Below are 9,700 nucleotides of genomic sequence, written 5' to 3'. Positions count from 1 at the left end.
TATTATTATTATTATTATTATTATTATTATTATTATTATTATTATTATTATTATTATTATTATTATTATTATTTTGTACCTACCTGTTGCCTGCTGCAGCAGATACCGTAACCATGTATTGCCGCTACCGGGGAAGGACGCCAGTGCCACGACGGGACCTGGCCTCTCGAGGAAGCGCAGCGCTCGGCACCAGTGGAGGCGCGAACGTCGAGTTGAGGTACGCACTCCGGTCCCCACCTCGACCCCACGACTCCCCCGGCCGCTCCCTCCTCCCCCGCCGCTGACTCCAATTCCGACACCACCCGATAAACCCTGAAACAGTCCACATGAATATGTATTACAAGGATAAGCCTCCTTCATTAGTGACGTCAGAATATGTCAACAGGATGCTCTAGAAGCTGAACACGTCTTCGAATATTGATGGTGCTTCAGTTATGAAACTGCGTAGTAGTAAAAATTAAACAGAACATCAAGTTTGCATGGCCAAGAACGAAACAGCAATTGAGATCTACAGGAAAACAATTAAAACAAAGAGACAAGCGTTTGTATCGACAAGATATACAACTGATCCACAATACAATGCCTAGAGTACAAATACACAAATATGTCCATAACTAAAAATTCCAATTAAATAGGGTCACATTTAAAATTAAAGAAATCAATATACAGAAATCCGGCTCCTTAGATGAATGGCCCGGGTATTGGTTTCCGGTTGAAATGGTCCCGGGTTCGAACCCGACTGGGAATTATACTGCGTTTCATTAATTCGTCTTGCTTGAGAGCTGACTGTCTGTGTTTGTCCAAATAATAATAATAATAATAATAATAATAATAATAATAATAATAATAATAATAATAATAATAATAATAATAATAATAATAATAAAAATAATAATAATAATAAAGCAAGGAAGGCCATTCTTAAGAAAAGAAATCTGCTCGCTTCGAACATTGATATAGAAATTAGAAAAATGTTTTTGAAGACTTTCGTGTGGAGCGTGGCGTTGTATGGAAGTGAAACATGGACGATAACTAGCTCAGAAAGAAAGAGAATAGAAGCTTTTGAAATGTGGTGTTACAGACGAATGCTGAAGACGAGATCGAATTACGAGTGAAGAGATACTGAATCGAATTGGTGAGAGGAGATCGATTAGGCTAAATTTGACGAGAAGAAGAAAGAGAATGACAGCACACATCTTAAGACACCCAGGACTTGTTCAGTTGGTTTTTGAAGGAAGTGTAGGCGGCAAGAACGGTAGGGGTAGACCAAGGTATGAATATGACAAGCAGATGTAGGATGCAGCAGTTATGTAGAAATGAAAAAGGTTAGCACAGGATAGGGTGGCACGGAGCGCTGCATCAAACCAGTCAGAAGACTGCTGACTCAGACAACAACAAAGTTATTGCTTTTACGACCCACTAACTACTAGACGCCGATGTGCCGCAATTTTGTCCCGCAATAATTATTTTACATACATCTTCGTTATAGGCTGTTGTGCCTTTCAGCGTTCAGTCTGCAAGCATATTTGTATTTCCTAAACGAATCCACAATCCTGTATTTGTAATTAGCTCTGTGGCATCGTTATCTTTAAATCGTTAGAAACCGAGTCTAACCATCGTCGTTTTGGTCTCCCTCTACTTCTCTTACCCTCCATGACTGAGTTCATTATTCTTATAAGTAACCTATTCTCTTCCATTCGCCCCACATGCCCCTCACCACCAAATCCGGTTTATGCTTACCGGTTTATCCAAAAGTTCAATCGTAACTCAGCCTTTGTCTTCTGATTCCGAGTACCGTCTTGCCATTGTTCCCATCTGTTTGAACTAGCTATCATCCTCGCTACTTTCAGATTGGTTACTTCTAACTTATGAATAAGATATTCCTTAGTCCACCCCGCTTTTACTCCCGTAGAGAAAAGTTTGTCTAAAAACAAACCGGTGTGAAGATAGTTCCTTGCGTGAGCTGACTTCTTTCTTACTGCTGATCACAACTGCGAACTCAAAGCATTAGTTTGGCTGCACCTTGATTCAATCTCTACTGAGCGAATGGGTGCGTGTTAGCTTGCATTCAGGATACACCCCACTGTCGGCAGCCCTGAAAATGTTTTTCCGTGTGTAAGTTGTAATCTCGGCTTTTGTCTCTGTGTGTGTAAATCTGTAATTGTAGTGCTTAGTTAATAAATCTTAGAAATAGGTTGCTACCAGGTTCTGTACCCATTTATTATTTATTTACCCTGCCAACACGTCACAGTATGATGAGATGAGACCTTTAATGATATGTCTCTCAGTCATGGCCATCCATCAATACTTCACATCACAGCCTGCACGGTTTCTAGGTAACATCACGTCACACATTTTGTATTGCTAACTTCGTAACCCAAATTTTTACATGAAGCCCCCGCCCCGCCCAGCCATAAGACATATTCATGTCAAAATGATCTTAACCTACTTTTGAATTTCGAATACCTAATCCAAGGTAGGCTAGTTCATCCAGAATTTAAGATTCCCGATTTCTTGTCTTGTAAATTAAACGTATGTAACTGGGAAATATGAGCATGCGCGACAGATCTATGGTGTAGCAATCATATACCGGCCGCAGAAGGGTGTCAGTAGCGTAGCAGCAGTGGCTTGTATTCTTTCTCCCGCCGCCTGCGAGGTTCGGTCTGTAATAAAGTTTATACGTAAACTGCGATCTGCCATTCAAAACAAGAAGCGTGGAATGCTCAGTGCAGGTGCTGTGCTGATCCATGGCAATGCTGGGAGGTGTTTGAGTCCTGATCTTGCTCCCAGTGATGTTCATCTTTCCTTGCACCTCAAGAAATGCCTGTCCTCCTGTCAACATTTTCACACAGATGAAGAGCTGAAGACGAATGTCACACGCTGGTTCCATTGCCAGGTGGAAGACTTCTACGACACCGGCATACAAAAGCTCAACCCTCGATATGACATGTGTCTCTGTTCTGGCGGTGATTATGTCGTAAAATAGCTCCAACATTTTTGGGTCGGGTGCCAATACAGTGTTTCATATAACTGTGTTGTTTTAATGTTGTAATCATTTTTTGGCAGACAAAGTAGGGTTCCCCAAGCTATAATAAAACTTAAATTTAAGCAATTTCCACAATTGTGCCAACGGCCGTAGCCATGTTGAAACACCGGATCCCGTGAGATCTCCGGAGTTAAGCAACATTGGGCGTGGTCAAGATTTGGATGGGTTGCCACGCGCTTTTGGTGGGGAGTAAGGGAATGGAGGAGAGGAGAGGAACTGACCACCCTACCGCACGTAAACTCCGGCTCAGGCACACCTCTGTGGAGGTTCGGACCTGCCTTCGGGCAGAATACACCCCTCCTCAATTGTGCCGAAAGTTGAAGGGCTAAAGACCCCAACATAGCTTGTTTCTTTACTCATTTTCCTTTTAATTCAAATCCTAGCCAAATTAACTTATTTACATAATTCTTTCTGTTATGTGTTCCTTGGTTCAATACTCTAAGGCGTTTATTGTTTGAAAAATGTCCCCACCGAATATGCTTATAAGGGCTTAAGTGAAACTCTGCATTGACTCAAAATAGCGCTTGCAGTGGTAGAAAGAAAAAGGCAAACTGCTAATCTAATCGACCGGATAACAATGATTAAGAAAAGGATTATAATTTTTAGGAATAAATAAAGAATATATTCTCATAATTTATTATATTTCATTTACCTACAATTCGTAGCTCATATCCCTAGGATGTATTTAATGTTGACTTGATTGCCTCAAGGGCTAGAACTGTGGATTTTTAAATAGGGAAACTTAATTTCTGGGTGGCCCTCGTAAAACCCAAGTATGAAGGAAAACCTGAAGAGTTCAGACAAAAATATAATTTTCACGTAGCTGTAGAGAATCTTCATTCCACCGAATCTTTGCCATTTACAGAGATATTTTATTTTTAGTTATTTGTATTCCTCTGAATGCGGAACTAAAACAAGTGATAAACATCTTCAACGTCACAGAAGTTCTTCTCGTGTTTAAAATAAAATGAGTCCTCTCAGAAGTAATGGACAGTGAACACGCAGAGCTAGAATATTCAAACATGAAAATATTCCAGCTCACTCAAGATAAATTCTTGGCACGTTCCTTAAAACTGCAAAATGAAGCTCGTTTCTCTTCTTTTTTTTATTTTCTAAGCTCCACTTGCATGCACACAATGTCGGTCAGCGGAGTAGAACGTCTTTGTAGTGGCTCGACCCATTTCTCGCTGTACGACCCGCAATATTTTACTGTTCATGGGACCTTGGATACGATGGAGCCTCGGAAGAGTTTGTTCCTACGGAAGTGTTATCACGCTATCTAGCGACTATCTTTACAGTAAAGACCAGGAAGTATCTCTATCCACGAGTTGATTCGTTGTAGACGGAAGGTGGTGGTGTTTCTTTAAATACTCTGAAATATACAGGTAAGTCGGAAACAAGGTAAACCGGGTATATGAGCGTTAGGGGGTTGGTCAGTAACTTTTGCCAAAAATATGTCTTGTGGGTGGGGGTCATAAGAAAATGTGTGTAACGTGGCGCGACAAAATGTGTGACAGAACTGTGACCATAGCAACCGTGTAGGCAGTGGTGTAAGGTATGGATGGATAGGCAGACAATGTTACCTAGCAACCGTGCAGGCCGTGATGTAAGGTATGGATGGATAGGCAGACAATGTTACCTAGCAACCGTACAGGCAGTGGTGTAAGGTATGGATGGGTAGGCAGACAATGTTACCTAGCAACCGTGCAGGCCGTGATGTAAGGTATGGATGGGTAGGCAGACAATGTTACCTAGCAACCGTGCAGGCCGTGATGTAAGGTATGGATGGGTAGGCAGACAATGTTACCTAGCAACCGTACAGGCAGTGGTGTAAGGTATGGATGGGTAGGCAGACAATGTTACCTAGCAACCGTGCAGGCCGTGATGTAAGGTATGGATGGGTAGACAGACAATGTTACCTAGCAACCGTACAGGCAGTGGTGTAAGGTATGGATGGGTAGGCAGACAATGTTACCTAGCAACCGTACAGGCAGTGGTGTAAGGTATGGATGGATAGGCAGACAATGTTACCTAGCAACCGTACAGGCAGTGGTGTAAGGTATGGATGGGTAGGCAGACAATGTTACCTAGCAACCGTACAGGCAGTGGTGTAAGGTATGGATGGGTAGGCAGACAATGTTACCTAGCAACCGTGCAGGCCGTGATGTAAGGTATGGATGGGTAGGCAGACAATGTTACCTAGTAACCGTACAGGCAGTGGTGTAAGGTATGGATGGGTGGGCAGACAATGTTACCTAGCAACCATACAGGCAGTGGTGTAAGGTATGGATGGGTAGGCAGACAATGTTACCTAGCAACCGTGCAGGCAGTGGTGTAAGGTATGGACGGGTAGGCAGACAATGTTACCTAGCAACCATACAGGTAGTGGTGTAAGGTATGGATGGGTAGGCAGACAATGTTACCTAGTAACCGTACAGGCAGTGGTGTAAGGTATGGATGGGTAGGCAGACAATGTTACCTAGCAACCGTGCAGGATGTGATGTAAGGTATGGATGGGTAGGCAGACAATGTTACCTAGCAACCGTACAGGATGTGATGTAAGGTATGGATGGGTAGGCAGACAATGTTACCTAGCAACCGTACAGGATGTGATGTAAGGTATGGATGGGTAGGCAGACAATGTTACCTAGTAACCGTACAGGCAGTGGTGTAAGGTATGGGATGGGTGGGCAGACAATGTTACCTAGCAACCGTGCAGGATGTGATGTAAGATATGGGATGGGTGGGCAGACAATGTTACCTAGCAACCATGCAGGATGTGATGTAAGGTATGGATGGGTGGGCAGACAATGTTACCTAGCAACCATGCAGGCTGTGATGTAAGGTATGGGATGGGTGGGCAGATAATGTTACCTAGCAACCGTGCAGGATGTGATGTAAGGTATGGGATGGGTGGGCAGACAATGTTACCTAGCAACCGTGCAGGATGTGATGTAAGATATGGGTGTATGGTCGGACAATGTTACCTAGCAACCGTGCAGGCTGTGATGTAAGGTATGAATGTATGGTCAGACAATGTTCTCAAGCAACCGTGCAGGCTGTGATGTAAGGTATGGATGTATGGTCAGACAATGTTCTCTAGCAACCGTGCAGGATGTGATGTAAGGTATGGATGGGTGGGCAGACAATGTTACCTAGCAACCGTGCAGGATGTGATGTAAGATATGAATGTATGGTCAGACAATGTTCTCTAGCAACCGTGCAGGATGTGATGTAAGGTATGGATGGGTGGGCAGACAATGTTACCTAGCAACCGTGCAGGCTATATCTTATGGTTGGTTGCCATCTGAAATGGATGGTCATGGCCAAGAGACATATTTATGATCATTTGATTTTCGCAAAGTGAAAAGTGGTTTCTTTTTTCATGTGATCTTCTCCTAGTAGCTCGGTTACGTCACCGAAGTTTCAACGTAGGTTAGAGCATGAAGGGTGTGATATTTACGTTGTTAGCAAAAACGAATAAACTGTCTTTGTCACAGCTAAGAACGGCCTACCTTGTGGGCGTATTGACAAGATCGCTATCCAGAAGCGCTCAACTAATGGTCTCATTATTTTCCCTACCATCAGCATGGAAACAAACAAACCCCATCTCGCAAAAGTACATAAAGAGAAGTGTCAAATCTACAAGTCTTATCATCTCATACAACAGAGGATAATATGCATTGACAGCTGTTGAAATCACAGGCTTAATGATCGGTGATGAAAGGGCAGTACACATGAGGTTTTCTGTTTTCTGTAAAACGTTCGACCTGAGACATACTTTTATATATATTTACAGGGTGATCGGAAAGAACGTGAATCGAATATATGCGTTTTAGAGGGTTGTTCATACTGATAAATAATTTGAAAAAAAATAATTCGATACCCCGCGCCAATGTCATTTCATCAGCTCCTGAAGATCACTTCGTGGACGAATTCAGATGGGTTTTGCGAGGCGGTATTGCTACATTTGCACGAGGCATTAGACCGTCTTGAGAACACCAACTGAAGAAAAAAATTCACCGGAGAGTTTGAACACGGAGCTTTTAGCTTACAGAATCGCACTACAGCAAGTAGACACCGGCTGGAGCACACGCTGTTATTTTTTTCTTCTCGCTATTGGTAGCTGCTAGGTAATCCGTCATAACGGAAATGTTAATTAGGCAGCCATGTGGCATGTGTACAGTCGGACTCACACCGCAACGCAAGCCTAGTCAGTGTTGATTGGTGCTTGATTTTCGCAAAGGGAAAGATGGCTTCTATTTTGTTTTGTTTTGTTATGCTGATCCATTTCATAGTGTGTGGCTTTTTTTGGCTTCACACCTTTTTTTCATAGAAGTCGACTGTTTGTTTTGTGACTCATTCAGGGTTCATTCTTTTGATGTGTCCGTAAAATTTTAATCCACGTTCCCGTGTATCCCTGTGAATGTCTGTGTATCGATTTCCTTTTGTTTCTGAGTCTGCTTGTTGCAGATATTTTGGGTAATCGATGTGCTAGTCCAATTTTTTTTTTTTTTTTTTTTTTTTTGCATCGAAGGGTTGTTATATATTGATATCATATCCTAAGGACAAAGCCGTGGCGATGGAAGCACTCTGCTCTGTTATTTGCTGTCCATTGTCACATCCTAGTCTCTTCTCGATGTCTCCCAAGTATTCTTCAGAGGACATCCTCTTCCTTTCTTCCCCAACACTTTTTCTTCCAATGTTTAATTTTATATTTTAATATTATAAAAAATTAGTGAGTGTGTTCATAAAATTTGTATATTATTATATAAAGACGCTACATAAAGAGGATTTTTAGCCTCAGTGGCATGTAAATTATCAATAACCGGGCGAGTTTGCCGTGCGGTTAGAGGCGCGCGGCTGTGAGCTTGCATCCGAAAGATAGTGGGTTCGAATTTTTCTCTCGCAAACAGGAAACAACACGGAAAATATAAAATATGCATTTGGAAACGTACGGTATGTACTTGCGTATGATGCCACTAGATAGTGTGTGTAAACAACAGTGTGGGTCTAAGCATGTCCCCAAGTTCAGTGTGTGAGTGAGAGCGTCACAAAATGGAAGTCAACAAGCAGGAGCAACGATCGTATATTAAAACAGCAGTTCTCCGCGGCAGAAATGCACGCCAATGCCATGCAGAGCTGCGGGAAGCATTAGGTGTGCATGCCATGCCCTACAGAACAGTGGCGAGGTGGGTGGAGACGTTCAAATGGGGTAGAGTATCAACTGCCGATTTGCCTCGCCCAGGTCGTCCAGTGCCCATGGACAAAGAGGTACGGATAATAGTGATCGATCAATGTTCACATGAGGACAGACGCTGGACTCTAGCGGAATCGCAAAGTCAAGAAGTCATTACGTGTACAACGGTTTGCTAACAAAGAGGACATCGTAACAGCACTTCGGAGAGAGGTGTCACACGTTAGCGGTACACATGCAGCGAATGGTATTCAACGCCTGCCCCACAGCTGGCAACGCACAGTGGAAGCATTGGGTGATTATTTTGAAGGTCTGTAACCAGTGGAGACCTGTCCTTTGTACGTAGGCTTGTGTATTTGCTGTCTATACCATAATAAAACAATGTTTACCAATGGCCTGTGTCCTGTCACTTTCCTACGAGAATCTCCTGAAGTCAGAATTTGTCATCCGGCACTATGCATAAGTACATGCCCTATATCTCCAAATGCATATCTTAGATTTTCCGTGTTGTCGCCTGTTCGCGAGAAAAAAGAAAATAGTTGCCATGACTTATGACTCGACCCTCGTATTAATTATGAAAATTTTGTGACTGATTATCTGTCCAATAAATATTGTTTTTCTCTTTTCCATTTCCTTTAATATTCTTCTCTTTTCACGGACTTCCCTTAAAACTTCCAGGTTAATTTTTCAGCTCGTTCTTGTAATTTTGTGCCATATACTTTTTTCTGCAGATTCAAATGCAGTTCCTTTCCAGTTTACCCAAAGTTCAAGTTATACTTCCATAGAGCAAAGTATTGCATACAAATACCGGGTCATCGAAGATGATTAACTATATTTTTTTTTAAACACGCTGCTTCAAGTGGATTTCGCAAAAGGTAGATCTTGCTAAGAAAAACATTTAATTTAAAATCAATAATTCATCATAGAATGCTGAACTCCAAGAACATAGTAATGATATTTGTGCTTTTAAAAAGGCCTTTCATTCCGTTGATAAAGAAAGCTTAGATAAAACAATACAGCAATTTGGAGGGAAATCTAAATTAGCAAACCTAATACGGGAAACACTTGCAGATACAACTTCAAAAATAAAATTTATGGGCAAAATATCAAAACCTATCAAGGTAAACACAGGGATACCGAAAGGTGTTGGCCTATCACCAATTCTGTTCAACTGTATCCTAGATAAGATTGCAAGAATTTGGATTTAAAGAATTAAAATAACTTAAGATTTCGCCATTAACACTGCGAGAGCAAAACAAAAATATGGAAATTAACTGCGTGGCACTTGCAGACGATTTTGCTATACATTACTTTCAGGGAACCTGACAGATGCAACAACACAAATCAATCTCTTGGAAGAAATAACCAAAAAAACAAGTTTGTAGAAAAAACAAAATTTATTACAAACTTAAAAAAAGCACCAAACTGTTTGACAACACATAGTGGTCGAATGGAGA

At 41.8% G+C, this 9,700-nt stretch overlaps 1 long non-coding RNA gene across 1 annotated transcript in view; it reads right to left on the bottom strand.

The window, feature by feature from the left end:
* Positions 1–269: 269 nt before the first annotated feature.
* Positions 270–9,700, bottom strand: part of LOC136886134 (uncharacterized) — a 132,082-nt gene continuing 122,651 nt past the window's right edge. The window contains exon 3 of the long non-coding RNA XR_010861704.2: positions 270–312. This is a non-coding gene — a long non-coding RNA (uncharacterized lncRNA). The remainder of the gene's footprint in view (positions 313–9,700) is intronic.

The sequence above is a fragment of the Anabrus simplex genome, chromosome X (genome assembly GCF_040414725.1).
Source record: "Anabrus simplex isolate iqAnaSimp1 chromosome X, ASM4041472v1, whole genome shotgun sequence".
Lineage (NCBI taxonomy): Eukaryota > Metazoa > Arthropoda > Insecta > Orthoptera > Tettigoniidae > Anabrus > Anabrus simplex.
Note: the sequence above shows the minus strand (reverse complement) of the source record. Positions and strands in the feature narration are given on the sequence as shown.